At 34.6% G+C, this 20,289-nt stretch overlaps 1 long non-coding RNA gene across 2 annotated transcripts in view; it reads right to left on the bottom strand.

Moving 5' to 3' along the window:
• Positions 1–10,368: 10,368 nt before the first annotated feature.
• LOC101711476 (uncharacterized) overlaps positions 10,369–20,289 on the bottom strand; it is a 29,965-nt gene continuing 20,044 nt past the window's right edge. For both annotated transcript variants that reach the window (XR_015443032.1, XR_015443034.1), the window contains one exon: positions 10,369–20,274. This is a non-coding gene — a long non-coding RNA (uncharacterized LOC101711476). The remainder of the gene's footprint in view (positions 20,275–20,289) is intronic.

The raw sequence follows: 20,289 nt of genomic DNA, 5'->3' as shown, positions 1-20,289 counted from the left end.
GGCAGGAGGATCACAAGTGCAAGCCCATCGTGGGCAACTTAGCAACTTAGTGAGATCCTGTCTAAAAATAAAGAAACATTAAAAAGGTTGGGGATGTAGCTGAGTGTAAAAGTCCTGGGTTCAATCACTGAAATAATGTTAAGCACAATAAATTGCACAAATCTTAAGTGAAAAATATATATATATATGTCCACTCAAATCAAGGTCTACTCTAGAATACCAAATGTCTCCCTCCAGCCCTTCCTAAGCACTAGTCCCCATTTATTTTTCCTTTTACCACATAGATTGAGTTTACCTATTTTTACCTTCCTATAAATAACACATAGATTCTGATATTTTTTAGTTCTGGTTTCTTTTGCTCAACAAACAATCTAAGAAATTCACCGATGTTGTTGCATGAAATAGCCCAGTCTATGAATATACCACAATTACTTACCCATTCACCTGTTGATGGACATTTGGGTTGTTCCCAGTGTGGAGCTATTATGAATAGCGTAGTGGATTCCTTCCTTGTGGGTCTATAGGTAGGGGTAAAATTCCTGGGTCATAGGGTAGGTGTATGTTTATGTTTAATAGGCAGTTATTATTTTTATCACCTAATAAAATGCCCCTGTAACACATCCTCTAGTCACTGCCAAGCCTTTCTTAACCATTGTAGGGTTTCTCAGAACATGGAACTCTCGGTGCTAACAAAATCCCAGGCAAACCAAGATGAGTTAACACCTATCCTGTCTATAGTACCCTCTCTTCCTCTGTATACCTTAACTGATCACATGACACAATATACAATAGTACAAGCTTTTAATGTAGGTGTCTCACCATATAAGAAGATGCCTTAAAACAGGAATTAGATATTATAGATCTTTCACCCTCCCACAATGCCCACCAGAAAGCCATATACAGAGTACTCCTCAGATACTTCACTGGGAAAATCATTATCACAGAAATATTTAGTTAAGAGAGTTAAACATTAAGGATCCCTTCAGAAGTTAATTCTAAGGATGTAAGCAAAGTGGTATTAGTCCCAGTTCTAATCAGTACAGAAATATCTCAAAGAATTAGGATTAGAGGTCCTATTTGACCCTGCTATTCCCCTACTGGTTATCTTCCCAAAGAATTAAAAGAATCATACAGTGATATAAGTGCACCCATGTTCATGGCAGCACAGTCTGTAATAGCTAAAACTTGGAAACAGCCCAGTTGCCTGTCAACTGGTGACTGAACAAAGAAAATGTGTTTTTAAATATAAAATGGAGTACTACTCAGCCATAAAGAATGAGAAATTAGAGTCATTTATAGCTAAATGGATGCACATTGAACCAATACTCTTAAGTGAAATAAATAGGACACACGTGTAAATACCAAACAGTTTTTCAAGAAACTAAAAGTACAAATAAGGATCAAAAGGTATAATAGACAATGTGAAATAGGAAGAAAAGGTGCAAAGGGGAGGGGGACTTGGGAGGGATTGGGGAAAGGAAAGAAGGAAAATGAAAAAATGGAAACAAAGTCTTTGTAAATAAGAAGGGGTGGAGGGGTTGAAGGGAGAGCAGGGGAATGGGGAAAAAAATAAGAACCAAGATAGATTATGTAAAGGTACAAATCTCCAATGATGAATCTTATTATATTGTATACCTAAAATATACCAATAAAATTATTTTTTAAAAAAGAAAACATCCATAGATGACTTATTAATCTGTTCAGTGTCACATAGCTAATAGGTGGTAGTGTTCAGGAAAAAAAAAGATTTTCCCATATTTCTATAAAGTCAGATAGTCGGAATTCTTGGCTTTCTGCAGCCCTGGCCAACAGGTAATAATGTAACAATTGTGAAGAAGTTAGAACAAGACTTAGCAATTCTGTTTCTAGGCTTGAATGTTAATTAGATACCATCACTTCTTGCAGAACACAAAAAGTAGTGTTAAGAAATAATGTAGAAGACAGGCACAGTGGTGAATGCCTACAATCCCAGTTACTTGGAAGGTGGAAGCAGGAGGATCACAAGTTTGAGAACACCCTGGGCAACTTAGTGAGATTCTGACTCAAAATAAAATTTATAAAAGGGCTGGGGAAGGGTATGTAGAGAAAGAGAGGGGAGGGAAGTGGAGGGGGGAGAGGAGAAGGGAGGGGAAGGGGAGGGGAGGGGAGGGGAGGGGAGAGGAGAGAAATAGAATGCAGGACACAGCCCACAACCCTTATTCTCTGAAGAATACTGAGGTACTATTCCTACTGCACACTTTGTCTTATAGTAGTAGTTAATCTTAGCAGCATATCAGGGTATTTTAAAAATGTTTCTATGCTTGGACTAACTATAGACCAATTAACTCAGAACCATGTGGGAGAAGTGACAAATGGGGATAAGTATAAAAATTCTTTTAAAAAAGTGTACGAAGTAATTCTAATGTGCAGGAAAGTGCTGAAAAACATTGTCTACTATTCTAGCCCTGTGGTATTTTAGAAAGTTGGCATGGAAAAAACACAAAGAAGCTAAAATAAAGTCCCCACAATCAGCCTTTAGACAAAACAACAACAGAAGACTCGGACTCACAACTAGCTTTAGAAGTAACAAACATTTCCACCTTTATGTTCTATGGAAATCATCCTTAGAATCTCTAGAAATAAAACTCCTGGATAAACAAAGTATTTATACATTTCCATCACATCTAAAACAATATCTTCTGAGTGCCTCCTATATTCCTGCCATTTTCCACATCCTCTGTATCATCAAAAACTGGATGTGGAGAGACCCAGTATTTTTTTCCGGATGGGTAACAAATGCTACAGAAAAATACATCTAGGCCAACATTTATACAGTACCTTGGGAAAGTGATCTAAGTATTTTATTGTTAATATTTGTTTTAATATTCTCAGATCTATCCAGATGACATTATACAGTTCATTTTATAGTACAAGTGCTTGTCTAATATTGCCAGTTCATATCAACCTCCCCTCAGGAAAAGCTTTTAGGTGACAGCATTCTTCCCCCTTCAAAGCACAGCACCATTAGCAAATTAGTCACTACATTCCACAGAGCCTAGTGCAACTCTTCCCCTCCTCCGTCAACTGCTGAATAATCAATTACATCCTGGACATGCGCCTTTACACTGATTTAAAAAAGAATTACAACTGTTGATTCTGCTTTTTGAATTAAGGAACATCTATGTAATACAGAATTATAGTGACTTGACTTAACAAAATGGTTATTTAAAAGAACAGATAATTGGATTTAGAGGAAAACTCTGTGACCATGACAACGTGACTTCCTAAAAACAAAAAGTAGGAAATCTTGTTAGACTTTCTAAGCCCATAAGATTGAAAGACCCCAGGGAACTGTAAGCTCTAACCTAATATCAATACTACATTGAAAACCAAAACGGTAATTTCCTCTAGCACTGACCTGAGAGGATTTGTCTCACTAGCAAATTTTAGATATAAACACCAAATCAAAAATAATTCTCCAATGACTCTGAGCATTTTACCAATGACAACAGATTTGAAATGCATTTTAGAGGCAGTGACAGGAATTGAATAGATTTCTAGTGCTGTAAAGCTTAATATTATTTTAGAAAGTGTAAAACTGTCTACTTATCTTCCTTGCAGCTCATTTGCTGCCTTGTAAGTACTGAAGAAAGCCTAAGTGCAGGAGCAATTTATTAATGTACCAGAAGCCACATCAATGGCAGTATGCCTAACACCTTCAGGAAATTTTTGAGAGATCTAAAATAAAACAGTACATGAGTTCCTGAAAGTGAGGATGGAAAATATCACCAGCTCTCATGCAGAAACTTGCCTCCAGCTTAAAGGCCAACTATAACTTAAGGATATTTGATTTTATAAGAATATTCATGAGTAACTATAATGTATTATGCTTTCCATGAAAATAATGCAAAGATTGTAATTAGTTTTTAACTACTTGTTAAATTGTTCCAATTTTATCCAAAATGGCCTTTAAAGAGCTGCTGCCCACTAAGATTACTTTCAATATTTTGGTAAGGAAATTGTCACCTGCCCTGCAAGTAGTAAAAGATAATCTCCAGAAATACAGAGGCATTTGAGCCCACATGTGTTTTTTGGTAGGATTTTATTTGTCCTCCACCTTTGATCTCACTCACACAAATAGGCCTGAGAGCAAAAAACTCTTAATCTTGGATGGAACCAAACTGAATTAGAGTTAGTATATGAATGTGTTTTGTTGAAAGAGTTCATGTCTTGTGCTGCCACTCTATCCAGAATCAGAGCCCCCTTTATTAAAACGTCCTCAAATGTCTTCATGATCAAACACCAACCATATTAATACAGATTTCAATAGAAATTTGATAGAGAAACTCTTAGAAACATGACCTGGTTACCAAGTGGCTATTAGCATAGAATCCCCCAAATTCCTTTGGAAATGGCTCCAACATGAAACATTCAAGAAGACTTGAGCTTTAAGCCAAGACTGAGTAATAGGTATCAGTTTTACCTTCCTGATTGAATACATGAAAACTTAATAAAATAAATGAGGCAGTGATTTATGAGACAGGAGACAACAAGCAACACAGGACTATGATACCTTGGAAGGAAAACAAAAAGGTAAGTTGTACAATTTTACCAGCTTACTACCTAATTACAGCTTTTCAGTTCTCACTACAGGGAGGAAAAACAGAGCACAGTTGATTCATCAAGTTAAGAAGATATAGTCAAAGTTTAGAGCCCAACACAGCCAGAATTTCCAACCCAGAGTGCTGTGAGGATGAATATACACAGACAAAATGCACCAGAAATCTCTGATAGTCCCTTTGAGCATAAACACAATCCCCACATATGTAAGAAGACACAACCCAAGGGTAGGGAAAGAGCCACAAGAGAGTAATAATTTTAGTCCAATCAGTCAGAGCAAAAATACCTCGAGACACATGGGGAAGAAGAAAGAATTCTTTAAAATAAAGGAAAGTGCAGAGACCTACACTAAAAGTTGCTCTGATTATGCTCAAAATTTAAAAGCAAGTATTGAAAGGATTCACTTAATTCCAAGTCGAGAAACACATGTTTTAGTCAATGACAGACCACAAATATAATAGTAATCCCATAATACTTTATTGGCATTGACATCATGGCCATTTTAATTTATGTAAGCACAGTCTATGATATTTGCACAACAGTTAAATTCCCTAATGATGAATTTCTCAGAACGTATCCCCATAATTAGGCAATGCATGACTATAACTGCATCCCAGAACAAAAGCCACTACTAAGTAAAAGAATCAGACAAACTATATCAGTTACATAAAATTCATAATGACCAGTATCCAATCAGAAATAGGCAGACAGCAAAGAAACAGAAAAATGTGGTCTATATCCAAGGGACAAAATAAATAAAACAGAACAAGAAGCAACAGAGATGGTAAAGCTAGCAAGGCCACTAAAATAACTATTATAAACACTCTGTGTATGTTCAAGAAAGGAAAAAAACCCAATATGATCATGAAGAAATAAAGAAAGGCTATTAAAAATAACCCCCATATACCTATCCAGGATAAAAAAACAAATAACTGAAAGTGAAAGTTTCACTGGGTGGGACAGATATTTAAACAGTGCAGAAAAAAAGATCCACAAACTTGAATACAGAGCAATAGAACTTCCCTAAAAAGAAAGAGGTTGAAAAATAAAGCAGCTATGGGACAAAAGCAAACAAAATAACATGCATGTATTTAGAGCAAAGAAAGGAGAAAAAAGAGAGAAGGTGGAATAGAAAATAATGTGAAGAAATAAACTCATACAATGAACTCATTGAAGAATAAACATAAAGAAAACCACACATATACAATGAAACTGTTGATCTGTGATGAAATGAAAATCTTACAGCCAGAAGATTCATGACAGAGCAGCTCACTTATCAAAAATTATGTAAGAGAAATGTCAGTAGAACAGCATCTTTAAAGTAGTGAAATAAATTTTCAATTTAAAATTCTGTTCCAGGAAGTCATGTTGCAAAAACGAAGACATTTTTGGACAAATGAAAGCCAGAAGAATCCAGTGTCAGTTGACTTGTGCCAAGAGAAATAATAAATGAAGTTATTTGACAGGACTATGATTCCAAACATAATAAGGAGCACAAAAATGTTAAAGATATCACTAAGTAAGACATATTTTAATATTTTTAAAGGCAAATAGTTTAAAACAAAAGTAACAGCAACATATAAGAAGATTTACAACATAAATAAGAATAAAATACAAGGGATAATCAAAATACACAATGAAAATATAAACTTTTAAAAATTTACTATAGCAAATGACACATTGTCATTAATCCCTCTCAAATACTCCCCTTCAGTTTGAACACACTTATCTCATCATTCTTTCCACTTTCTGAGGCAGATCTAGAAATCCTCCTTCATGTCTTTGACATGTGATCAAAAATATGGTGAGGGCAGGGGATTTAGCTCAGTGGTGCTGCTGCCTGCCTTGCAAACGCAAGGTCCCAAGTTCAATCCCCAGTACCAAAAAAAACAAAAAAGGTGAATGGGGGAGGCAGGCTTCTAGTAAAAATATTACAGTTCTCCTCATCTACCTTATTCACTGGATCTGACACTGTTTTACATCTGGTTCTGCCCCCAAATCAAAATGATCATGAAAAGTAAACATTTGAATTGATTCAGGACACAAATGAAGACACTCATAAAAGAGGACTTCCAGAACTCCTTCAGAAAGTGGCAAGAATGATGGGATAAGTATGTTCAAAGTAAGCAGGAGTATTCTGAGAAAGATAACAATTTGCCCCTTATTGTAAAAAATAATAATAATAATTTAAAACTTTAAATGTTCAGAGTTTTCAATGATACCTCAATTATAACAATAGCACAAAGGATAGAAAGTGGGAATTATACCTTATGTATAAGGTGATAAAATATTCTTTGTGTATATTGTAGACATCAAAATAAGAGTCAGAAAACTCTGGACACAGGCTAAATCCAGCCTGCTGACTAGTTTTCTATAGTTCAGTTAGGAATTGGTTTTACATTCTGAAAGGGTAAGGAGAAGAAAGTGAATGTAAAGGCAAATGAGGAAACTTTTGGAGGTGGTGGAAATAGTCGATATTATGTTGTGGGCCTGGTTATATAGTTGGAATTTACTTGTCAAGACTCAGGTGCTGTTGTTTTTATTGTATCAAAAATAGGTGGTAAAAACTGCTTTTAAGAAAGACAGCTCAAAAGCCAAGAAATGTTTAAAAAATTTTGGGTGGAATTAGAATGAGCCTAGATTTTCCTGAAGTCACTACTAGGAAAAACAGATTGCTATATGTAGGGTGGGTAGGAAGTAGTTCTGATAAAATTTGATCAGGTTGTGCAGTCTTTTAGGAAAGCCCTCTAATGTTGGAGATGAGTATCAATAGAATAAACTTGTGTCCAGAAATAAGGAAGTAAAAGGCCTGTTAGGACAAATTGACTTTTTTAAAAATTAATTTTATTGGTACAATTTAGGTATACAATATAATGACATTCATCATTGGAAATTTGTTCCTTTACATAATCTCTCTTGGTTCTTATTTTTTCCCTTATTCCCCTGCCCTCCGTTCAACCCCTCCACCCCTCCCTATTTACAAAGACTTTGTTTCCATTTTTTCCTTTTCTCATATTAATTCCATTCCCTTCTTTCCTTTCCCTTACCCTTCCCACTTCCCCTTTCCCTTTGGACCTTTTCTTCCTATTTCACAATATCTATTATGCCGAACAAATAGCATCCTTTGAACACCAAGATCAGGTCAGTTTACTTCATTTCTCAAACTGATCTTTGAGTGCTATATGGAACTTTATTTTCTAGGATGCAAAGCAGCAGAGTAGGCAGGTATATTGTGAAAAGAGAAATAAGAGAAAAGGAGAGTATAAACAGTAAGCAAGTTCACTGAGTACACCTTCCTTCAATTGAGCAAGCTAAAAGTCAGTGGTGCCTCAGGCTCCACTAGACAATGATAAACAGCAACAAAGACAGCTACATTTGCTGCAGCATATGTATGCTTAAATTTTAAAATATAGATATTCCATCACATAGTAAAGTACAGAGGATATGTTTATGTGAAACATTAAAACATAAAACACAAACATTGGTGTTTAATTGTATAAAAGAAGTGAATAACAAAAAGTAATAGATATAGTGAAATGAGAAATGTTCAAATGGGAAGGGGAACTAAAGTGGGGAAAGGAAGGACGGAAAAAGAAAAAACAAGAAAAGGAGAAAAATGGAAACAAAATTTTTAGAAATAAAGAAGGGAAAAGGGGTTGAAGGGAGGGGAGGAGGATGGGGAAAAAAAATGTATCATGTACAGGTACAAATTCCCTAAGGTGAATATGCTCATGAAAATGTATCAGTAAACTTAATTAATTAAAAAATTAAAAAATCAATCAGGTGCTAGTGATTTGAATCCTTGTAGTGAAATACAGTATAAATTTCACTGGAGACTACTAGCCAGGAGTACTTAAGTCAGACTACTCAATAGACAGTGTAAACAAAACTCTCTAGCCTTTGAGGAAAAAAAACATTTCTACATCATACAGTACATAAAACCAAATGGCAAATGGATTAGAAATGTAAATTTAAACATCATGATAGTACTAGAACATAATATAAAATATTTTAAAATCCATCTATAAACAAGTCACAAGACACAAAAGAATGGGTCTGACAATTAAAACTTAAGTAAAATAAAATAACCATAAACAAAACTCAAAAGCTCAGCAGCCCAAAAGGATTATTTCATACTTATAAATACATATACTCATATAAGTATGATATATATGAGTTTAAATCCACAACATTCAACCCAAAAATTCTGCATCTGCTATCTAACTGTATAAAACCTTAGAGAAGTCACAGTGTGTTGCACTGAGCATCCTTTTCAGGCATCTATTTTTAATAATGAAAAACCAGACACCTGAATACCCATTAGAACAAGAGAATGGGTTATGATCCATCTATACATTTGAGGTCTCTGTGTTTTTATCTGCAAAGGACCCCTTCTACTTTCTTCTGGTAACAGAGCCCCCTTTTCTTCTGAAAACTGCCTGCCCATCCCTTGGAAGACAAGTCATCCGTAAGACTTCCTTGTCTCTATACAGGGAGAAGTGTTATTCATTGAGGACAGGTAGATCCATTCCTATTTGATAGTGAATGGTCAAAGAACAATAGCCATACACAAGCAGGACCACAGACTAGCAGGAAAGTTTCTCTTCCTCCTCCTGAGTCCAAAAAAACTGGAGCTGCTTGAGGCCCCCTTTGCCACCATATGAAAAAAAAAAAACCAAAAAACTAATCTGAGAATGAAGCCAGCACTAAGGGAGGCAGAACTAAAAGGATGGATCCACATGAACATGGATAAAATATGCTCCCATCCCTAGACTCTAGATCCAGAAAGCCTCATCAGCCTGTCTGAGTTGAGTTTCTGTCACTTACAACTGAAAGTATTTGACAACAGAATATAACACAACCATCAAGAATTGTTTGATAGACCATAAGGATAGGACACTTGGTAACTTAATCAACATAAACCACTGTTCTTGTCCACATCAATATTTTCATCTCAAATATAACATCCATAACCACCCAGGGCTTCTCTCTACTCCCTATACTAAGTCATCTGGGCTGCTTAACTATTCATTGATTGAGGCAAAAAGTACTCTACCTAACTCAAAGAAGACCACATTAGCCCTAGCTACTGAGACCATGAATAAAAATTAATATAAGTTTAGATTTTAAACTCAAGAAGAAGTAAAGTAAAATCTTAAAAACTATCATGCTAAAAAGGAATAAGAAAGGTATTTACTTACCTAGCTACATAATCTCTTAACACTCAGCAAGTTATGAAAGAATATACAAAATCAAAATTCCAAGATAAAGTGGAAATTCAGTTGGAAAACCAATTTGATTTTAAAAGTGTAATAAATGGTTTTCAAATCAGTATTTGGCTGAACCTGATCCAGAAATAACCAGCATTTTTTTTTAAACATCTGCAATGGATTTTTTAAGTAAAAAACATGACCTTCAGTGGTTAAACAATAATTCCAACACAAATCCTTTCATATTTAGAATTTGAAAAATGTTATTATCTATTCAAATTTAAGAAACAAACATAACAACACTCAAACAGAAAATGTAATATTCTTTCTGAAATACTAATAATATACCAAACTATTATCTGATAGCTGTGCTACATTGGCACGATGGCCCATAATAAGTTTGGAAAAACATAATAAGATTCAATCTTCATCACTGTAATTTTAATCAGGCATATTAACATCACATAGATTTTTAAAAATATAAATATGTTTAAAAGCTATGCTTTATAATATGAGATTCCAAGAATACATAGCTGATATAGCTTGTATAGGTAATCATTTTAACTGTGTAAGAAATATGATCAGAATACTGTTATGATGAAAGAAAAATACTTTTTAATCATTCACATTCAATAGTGGGAATGTTTTATGCACACATTGGCTCCAAACAACACTATTTCATTTCTGTTTTAAACCTGCTATGCTACCCATTGCTGTTTTGATGATTGCACAGTTCAACACAAAAATATATCCCACTTAGATTCTCAATAATAAGTCTCATTAGGCAGATAACTTCCCAATCATAAAAGCTTTTAAGACAAGTATTATGCAAACACAGTGTGGAAAGCAGACTCCCTATAATTTGGATAAAAAAAACAACCCAAAAGAACACTGTACATGTGATATCTATTGCATTTTTTGTATACTCATCTTGCATTCTCTCCGTTTCTTCCATCTCTTTAAAGTGCTAACATGTATTTATACAAGAAAGCTATGAGCAGGCTTAATATGAGAAAATTATGCATTTTAGAAAGCAAGTTATTGTAGATAAGGAATATCCAATTATGTTCTATTTTGCATGTTTTTATGACCTTTCTTACAAAGGAGCATTTATGTGCAATACTTACAGATAGAAATAAATCTACATTTCACTGAAGCTCAATCAAATATAAAAAATAGACATGAAGCAAACTAGATGAGCAGCAGAGATTCTTAGGGCAGCATGAAAAATCCATTATTTTGTTATCTATTTACACCATTGTGATCAGAAATGTGCCAAAACTCTCTTTCTCATTTCACTGAAATTGATTCCCCACAACTGCAACAAACATTTCCTGTGACATTAAGTTATCATCTGCTTGTGTGTTCCCCAGTTCACTCAACCTTTTTGAGTGGAGGCAGCAACTAGTTCATTTACAATTTCACAATTTCCTTCAACTTGCTTAGAAAGGTCAGCTCTAGCATAAAGCTCCATTTTGGCAGCTGCACACTGAATCAGCTCTTCTAGACACACTGTTTCAGCTGCATCTACCTCTCTACTTACCTGAATTTTAACTGCTTCATTTTCTGGAGAAACAAACAAATTCTAACAAATAAGTTAAATATATAAGCTAACTCAAGTACATATATTTTATAACATATATTTCTGTTAGAAATTTCAAGTTATAAATTTCCAACAAAGATTCCTGTTATATCTGACTGGATTTTACAAATTCTTTGCCATAAAAATTTCAACAGGTAGCTGTCTTGTTCTAAATACCAAGGGATTCCTGACCCTCAAACAGGATCATGAATTTTGAATTCTTTGTTTACCCTCTTTATCCTAGAGCATCAATCATTCAGCAGACAATTCTTGAATATTTTCTACCTGCTAAGCACTGCATCAGGAGTTAGGATACAAAATATTAATAAGACAGTGCTACTTTTCTTATGTGAACTCCCCATCTAGCTGCTAATTCTAGATGGGTCCCATGATTCCTGCCAGCTGATGGTATTTTCAGGATTTTTAAATAATAAAAGGAATTTTGCATTCTAATTTTCCAATGTAATTAAGATTACTGATCAGTTTATTTTTACAGCTACTTGCAGAAGAAAAGATCACAGAGATTTTCCTTGAAGGAGATTCTTTATTGGTGAGGTAGACAGGGCTATGGACAATGAGCTAAGCATAATCCCCAGCCAAAAAGAAAATGTGGAGATCGCTGTCCTACAATCTAAAAAGGTATGGGTTCTACCAGTGAATGACATGAATGAGCTTGGAAGGAAAGTCAGCAGAGCTTTCAGATAAGACCTGACTATCTGACACCTTGATTTTACCCTATGAGACCTGTGGAGATAAAAACTTCTAAGGATATAATGAAGCAGATCCTGAAAGATGACAAGGTCTACACTTTAAAATGCTTTAAACTTTCCATGCCAACATCAATGCTTAAAGCTTCTCTATGACTGAGACTTAAGAGTCATCTCCATTATGTCTTGAAAGTCATGAATTTCCACTGAGCAAGCTCACCTTTGCTGCCAAGAAAGGCCAGTGACAGAGAGGCACTTACTTCTACAATGAGAAATAGAGGCAAACTCCAGTATTCTTTTCAGTAAATGCAGACTTCTACCTGGCCGATTCATTTTACTACTTCTATCCTTAACAAATGTCAGCAGGAACCACCACTGCTATCACACATTAATCCTTACTCTACATTTATAGAAAGCCAAGAATGAAAACAAGGGAATTGCTGGGCCACAGATCCATGACATCAAGGTTTTGAATGAACAGCTGAACTAGTTGACCTTGAAAATTTCTTTCACTCTGAGATTCTATAATATCCCTTTACCTAGTTTCTCTATCTCCATGGCCAAATATGTTCCAGGATTACTTTTAAGGATTGGAGAAACACTCAGATCCTAATCAGAGTTTACTGCTGAAATAAAGTAAATTATATATGATTTTTATATGAAAAACATTACTAACTATAGCATACCTTCAATTTCATCTTGGGCATTTTCTTGCAGGTAAGAGAAAATGGAAGGTATCACCAAAACATCATAATCTTCGTTATTACACATGATATTATTTACCATGGGTATTTTGGGAATGCCACAATGTTCACTTAAGAAGTCCTGTAACACTGAAAACAAATGTTGTAAGGAACTGTCACATTCAGTATTGCCTACTTTAAAATTTTCTGTTTTTACACTGCTAAAAATAAAATAGAAAAGCTATGCTTATTAATACATTGCAGCTCTGAGTCACACAGCATTCTTGTCATTTCTGCAGATCTAAAGGCAGTGAAACATTCTCACAAAAGACTTTCAATCACCAAATACTGGTATTATTAAAATTTATATTTTTTTTGGTTTTTTTAAACTAGAAAAAATATTTTTAAAAATTTGATCAACCACCATGATGAATGTATTCATTATGTATCACAAACATATACTAACAAAAAATTAGAAACATCAAAAATGTTTAGAAAACAAACCATAGAAATGATCCTTGAAAGTATAGCCTTCTCCATTGTTGGTGGGAGTACAGACTGATGCAACCACTGTGGAAATCAGTATGGAGATACCTCAAAGAACTAGGACTAGAGGTCCCATTTGACCCAGCTATTCCTCTGCTGGGTAGCTTCCCAAAGAATTAAAAGAATCATACCACAGCGATATATGTGCACCCATGTTTATAGCGGCACAGTCTGTAATAGCTAAAGCTTGGAAAACAGCCCAAGTGCCCATCAACTGGAAACTGGATAAAGAAGATGTGGTTTTTTTATAAAATGGAGTACTACTCAGCCATAAAGAATGACAAACTAGAGACATTTATAGCTAAATGGATGCACATTGAGGCCATACTCTTAAGTGAAATAAATAGGACACGTGTAAATACCGAATAGTTTCTCTAGTGTGAGCAACTGAAAGTGTAAATGAGGATTAAAATTATTAAAATGAATAATTTATAATTTGAAATAGGAAGAAAAAGGTCCAAAGGGGTAGGGGAAGGGGAAATTATAAGAAAAGAAAAAAATGGAAACAAAGTCTATGTAAATAGGGAAGGGTGAAGGGGTTGAAGGGCACACAGGTAATGGGGAAAAAATAAGAGCCAAGATATATCCTGTACAGGTACAACCACCCAATGATAAATGTAAATGTATTGTATACCTAAAATGTACCAATAGAAGAATTTCAGCAAAAAAAAAAAAATAGTAGAAAACAACAGAACCCAACATAGGAGTTTAATAAAACATAATTTCTTAGGTGAAAGTATTCTAGCATTTGGATATTCCTTGATGAGGATCCCCTTCTTGCGGTGATGGTCTTATTGTTACTGAGGCTGCATTTACTCCCAGTATTTCTAGTCCAACACCTTATACATTACAATTTGAGGTGATGATAATTGGTTTTAAAAAGGCAGGACTTTACAATCACTTCTTAGCTTTTAACAGAGTACAAATGGAAAGTACAAACACAAAGTATTTTACAGATAACTCATCTCACATCTTTTTTATTAGTGCATATTAGCTATACAAATTAATGAATTTAATTTTCAGACTTGTGCATGCACATAACATGCTTTGATCACTCATCCCACCATACAGATAACTTTTAGTAGGTATTTCTAATTAATATTTCCATTTGCTCCATGACTAACAAGTTGTTGATCATTTATCACTTTTAAAACCACACACACGCACACACACACACACATGCACTCATACACAAATAAGAAGTGGCTAAGAATGTCAGGTTGGATTTTTGTTCCACTCTTTTATTCTAGACAAATGATTCTGCTCCAAAAAAGTCAACAATTTTGTTGAAAGATGTACTTATTCAAAATGACCATTCTCTCAGAGATATTCAGTTAGTTGGAAAACAGTATTTGGGTCTAGTAAAATACTGTAATTTGAAAATAGAAACAAGACCCTGTTTTTTAAAAACAAGCCAGTCTAAAATACTCAAAGATAGTGTAACTTCAAATCATTCCCATGAATTAAACAGTGACCTTTACTACAACAACATATTAACACAGTTAATTCAAGTGTTATTTACATAAAGTGACCAGAAAGGCCCATGAATGATCCAATTTGTTCATGGTATCATATAGAACCAGTGAAAAAGTAAAGTAATAGGAATAATTTATTTCCTAAAGCTATGCTAGATACGTTGGAAAACAAAAGCAATTCACTCAAATCTCTATAGTGATTTAAGAAACCATTTTGTAATCACTTAATTTACCACATTATACAAAAAGAAAAGTTGCTTAGTCATTTATGACACATCCACTACATGTATGTTGAGTTCTTTTTCTAAGCATAGTAATTACCATAAGGAAACATTTATCACTATCACTTTCACCTTTTTATAGATGGACCATATGTACACACTAACCTAACTCTTCTGGAAAAATTTTAATCTGCTAAATATCAAAATCACCTAACAACAAATTTTTCATAATAAATACCTATTAGGAAGTGAACCATGAATCTATATGTACAGTAAACTTTTGACAATAACAGCTTTATTCCAGCCAAACACCAGAGATAAAAGAGTGGCCACATCTCCACTCATGTTAGCAAAGGTCAAGAGGAAAGTATAAACTTCCATCTTCTCAATGCCCAGGTGACGCAACACCCCAGCTGACTGGCACCAAAAGGCCAAGCAGGGAGCCAGAACTTTCATCCCCACCAGTCAGTAATAAATCCCCTCCCCAGGCAGTGTCAGTGGATACTACACGGGGATCCTAGACTTGTCCCCTTTGTGGAAGTAACAAGGAGCCAGCCACACATTCCCTGCTGGAATGGTATCAGAACTGGCCCAGTGGTGTCTGGACTTGCACTGTTGCCCAGTGGTAACAAGAGCACTCTCAGGTTCCACAGTGTCAGTGGAGACCACAAAGGAAGCTGGAACTCCCACCTCCATCCAGCAGTAACAGCCAAGTGTGATCTGTGCCTTCTACCTCCATCTGGTAGTCACAAGGTGGTACTCTCTCCCCACTCTATCCTTTCCTGTAGCACGATGGAGAAGCCCAATAAAAACAGAAAACCCAGACTCTCATAAGATTACACAAAATGTCCAGGTTTCCTCTGAAAATCATTTGTCACACCAACAAGCAGGAAGACGTCAAACTAAATAAGACAATCAATAATGCTAAAACCAAGATATCTCATATGTTCAGTTGATAATAATTTTAAAGCAACCATGATGAAAATGCTTCAGTGAGCAGTTATGAACAATGCTTAACAAGTGAAAATTTGAGCAAAGACATAGAAGACATAAAGAACCAAATAGATACTTTAGAACCAGGAGTATTTTTGAAGATTTTGCACATTTTCTGTATAGATAATGTCATCTGCAAATAAGGATAGTTTTATTTCTTCCTTTCTGATCTGCATGCCTTTTGTTTCCTTTTCTTTCCTTATTGCAGTGGCTAGAACTTCTAGCACTATATTGAATAATGGTGGTAAGAGCAGACATCCTTGCCTTGTTAGTGATATAAGGAAGGATTTATTATTATGATTTTAACTAGTTTTTGTAGATATTATTTATCAAGTTGAGGAAGTTCACAATAGATTTTTTAAAAACAAGAAAAAACTTACATGTTCTTAAATAGCTGAACAAACTGTGGAACAACCACACATTGGACAATTAATCTACAATAATAATAATAATAATAAAACTATTGGTATCTATGACAGTCTGGATGAAGTGCCAGAGAATTGTTTAATATGAAAAAACTCAATATCACAAGATTATACACTATGTAATTCCATTTATGTTACATCTTGAGACAATGAAATAATAGATATAAAACAGATGAGAGTTTGCCAACAGTCAAGGAGGAGGCTGGTCAGAGAGGCAAATTAAGTGGGTTTGGGTATAAAATGACAACATGAGAAATTCTTGTGTGGGCAACATATTCTTTACCTTGAATGAATCAATGTCAATATCCTGGTTGTGCTATTATACTATAGTTTTGCAAGATGATTCATTAGGGGAAGCTGGTAAAGGGTATACATACTGAATCTCTTTGTATTATTTTTTGTAACAGCAGGTAAATCTACAAGTATCTCAAATTTAAAAGATTAGAAAAAAGCAATTGAGATACTGGGCACGGTGCCACATGCTTGTAATTCCAGAACTTTGAGAAGCTTGGAGGACACAAGTTCAACCCAAGACTGGGCAATACTGTAAGACCCTGTCTCCAGATAAAAAATTAAAAAAGGACTGGGGATATAGCTCAGTGTGAAAGCCCCAGATTCAATCCCTAGTACTGGGGCAGTGGGGATACAAACCACAATATTGGAGTGTTTTAGGAGAAAAAAAAATAACCACAGAAAAGAAAACAATATTAAACTAACAAGTTTTCAAGAACAGACTGAATGATCTTTTTTACTTTGCAGTAAGTTCCCTAAGTCAACACGTTATGTACATAAAGAATTGATCAGCCTTCTTTATATTCAAAAGTGGTATTTTATTAAATTCTAGCTTCCATACAAAGTAAAGTTTTCTTTCAAATCATAGAAGAAATAATACACCAAACATTCAGATTCCTTCTACAGCATCATGCTGAACAAATTTTATACTTGAGATTTTAATATCCGTACTTGGGTAATCCACAGAAGTATCTCTTTTGCTCCCTCCCTTTTTAATTACAGTATCATCTGGTAGACTATATCCTAACGAAGAGAGCAAGAACACTTAGAAAGGGTGAGGAGAAATGTCTAAACACAATTATGCTAGGGCACATTCCTCTAGATCAAGTGATTCCAAATGATAACTTGAGATCCATCAACCTAGTCACCTAGCCATTTGCTCTAATTATCTCCCCATAGACCTTAGTTAATTTAAGCCAGGGTATCCAATTTTTAACACATGTCCTCTTAGCACGAAGATTATCCTATCAACCATCTTAGACAGACTTAGCACTAAATTCTTCATAAAACTGCTATAGAAATAAATAACATTCAGGACTCACAGCTCATCAAAAAAATTTTAAGGCATTCAGCCTTTCTAAGTTATTTTTCTAACCCTAAAATTCTATGACTCTAGCATTTTTAAGATTCTCTGACTTTAATATTGTTAAACAGACTGACAAAAAATCTGTCAAATTGACTCCAACCAGTTTTAGCTACTAGAAAAAAATTGGTCTGTTTTATTAACTTATAAAAAAATTGACTCTGTATTTTGAGACAGAGTTTCATTATGTTGCCTAGGCTGGCCTCTAGGAATCTTCCTGCCTCAGCCTGCCTGGTGGCTGTGATTTCAGGCACATGATATTGAGCCCAGCTAAATATTAAACCAATAATGCCACACCTCTAAATCAGCTAACAAAAAGTGTATTAGAAAAGTAGAGAACTTGTTTGGCTCTCATCATAAAGCAGAACCAGCAAGCTATAAGTAAGAAGTAACTCTCATTGTCTAGAGAAGAGCCTTTGTTTGAGTGGATGAAAGCAGTGAACCGCATTAAATAGGCAGAGTCACTTGGAGGGTGTAGACAAGCCTTCGGGAACATTAGCGAGGGCCTCAGAGCCTATATACAGAATGCTGAGCGTGGGAGGAAGGTGGGCATGGGATGACTGGATTATAAGTAATTTTGTTTTTCTCTATAACAAAAGAAAAGGACATATATTATGTGTCTGTCTATATTTTGTACATTTTCTACAATCGCCATTGTTTATCTTCAGGAAAATTTTTAAATGTCACGTTGAGTAAAAAACCTGAGTTTATTATACAAATTATGTATTCTTAGCAGTTAGAAACATAAAACTAGCAGATCATGGTGGTACACACCTGTAATCCCACCACTCTAGATGCTGTGGAAGAAGGATGGCAAATTTGAGCCCAGCCTAGACAATTTAGCAAGGCCTTGTCTCAAAATAGAATAAAATGGGCTAGGGATGTAGCTCAGTACTACAGTCCTAGGTTCAGCCTCCAATACTACCAAACAATCAATCAATCAATCACCAAATTAAAAGAAGTTTTTAAATAAAGAAGAAAAAAGCCTTATTGTAAGTACTGTTAATATCTTGCACATAGTAGGTGTTTTATGTGTATCATTTGTTACAAGTGGTAGCTATAGATCACTATTAAATAAGCTTTAATCTTACTTATGAACAAGTACTCCATATATCCAAGCTAGAGATAACACCCGATTCCCTAATTCTCAGAAATGCCCTCTGTTAGGAAATTTATAATCATTTTTACTCTTAACTATCAGAATTCTATGTGGTTATTTATGATACTGTAGCAATTACATTATAATTTCTTCACCAATCTAGGAAGAACTCTTATCCACCATACTATAATATCAATGTTATTTTCACTCTGCCAAAAAATAAAGTGCTTTTATTACAGTGATTTATCCTGCAGATGTGTTATTTATACATATATATATATATATATATATATTATAAATCAAACATTGGAGAGGGGAAAGACCAAAAATTACACACATAAAATAGAAAAAGGAGGTGAGATAATGTACTAGTGAACAGCAGGAAATAAAACTCTCAGCCTTGTTTCCATTAAGAAGTTTTGACAAGATAAAGATAAAGAACACAGCTTAAGCAGTTTGTGAACAGCTGCACAAGTCCCAAAATGATATATGATTTTTTGCATTACAAGCTTTATTGCTAACTTGAAGCTGTTCTGGTAAATAGTTGAACAGGTGCAACTAAATTTGACACATTATGGAAATATACAGGACCAAGATGAACAATTGGAAAGTAGCCTAAATTTAGGAATCACTCTAAATGTATAGTAAAAATATAACTGCTTAAATGTTATTTTTAACACAATCTTCCAAAGTTAATGTCCTCAAAAGGATACTTTGGCCACGATACAAAGTGTAGCATTTGTGACATTCAGTAAGCTTTTAAAGAATTAAGATAATTTTTATGCCAATTCAAGAAATTCATTTCACAAAAATATCTTACAAAAATTAGCTAAATTTGAGACAAACAAACAAACAAAGGATCAGGTACCAGGATAACTACAGCATATATAAAGTGCAAGGAATAAATACAAAACAACTGAACAAAAAAATATATATTCCTGGGAATAATTTTCTATTCTAAAAATTAAATTTCCTTTCTATAAACCATCTACAATTTGGAAAAATATACTTCTTCCTAATGTTTTTACGTATTCCTATAAACATCTTTCCAACATATATAGTGCTGCAAAGACTTATGACTCAAGTTCTTCAAGTACTGGGTCAATTCCGGAAAGATTTAAATACCTTTAATGTGTTAAGGCAAATCATTTGAAATCAATGAGCTAAAATCACATTCTTGGAGCTTCAACAAGATTAGCAATTTACTGTTTATTAAGCATGTCATGCATGACAGTTTGGTTGTATGATCTTCCATACTCACCTTCTAATTCAATGAGGTCACCAATGAAGAATGTGCCATGTACCACATAATGGCCAGGACAAACAATAACAGTTACCTTCATACCAGACCACAGATCACTATGGAACAAGAAA

The sequence above is a fragment of the Heterocephalus glaber genome, unplaced genomic scaffold (assembly GCF_053883595.1).
Source record: "Heterocephalus glaber isolate CG9 unplaced genomic scaffold, H.glaber_assembly_v1.0 deba00001561, whole genome shotgun sequence".
NCBI classification, from domain to species: domain Eukaryota; kingdom Metazoa; phylum Chordata; class Mammalia; order Rodentia; family Bathyergidae; genus Heterocephalus; species Heterocephalus glaber.
This window is presented reverse-complemented; position numbering and strand designations above follow the sequence as displayed.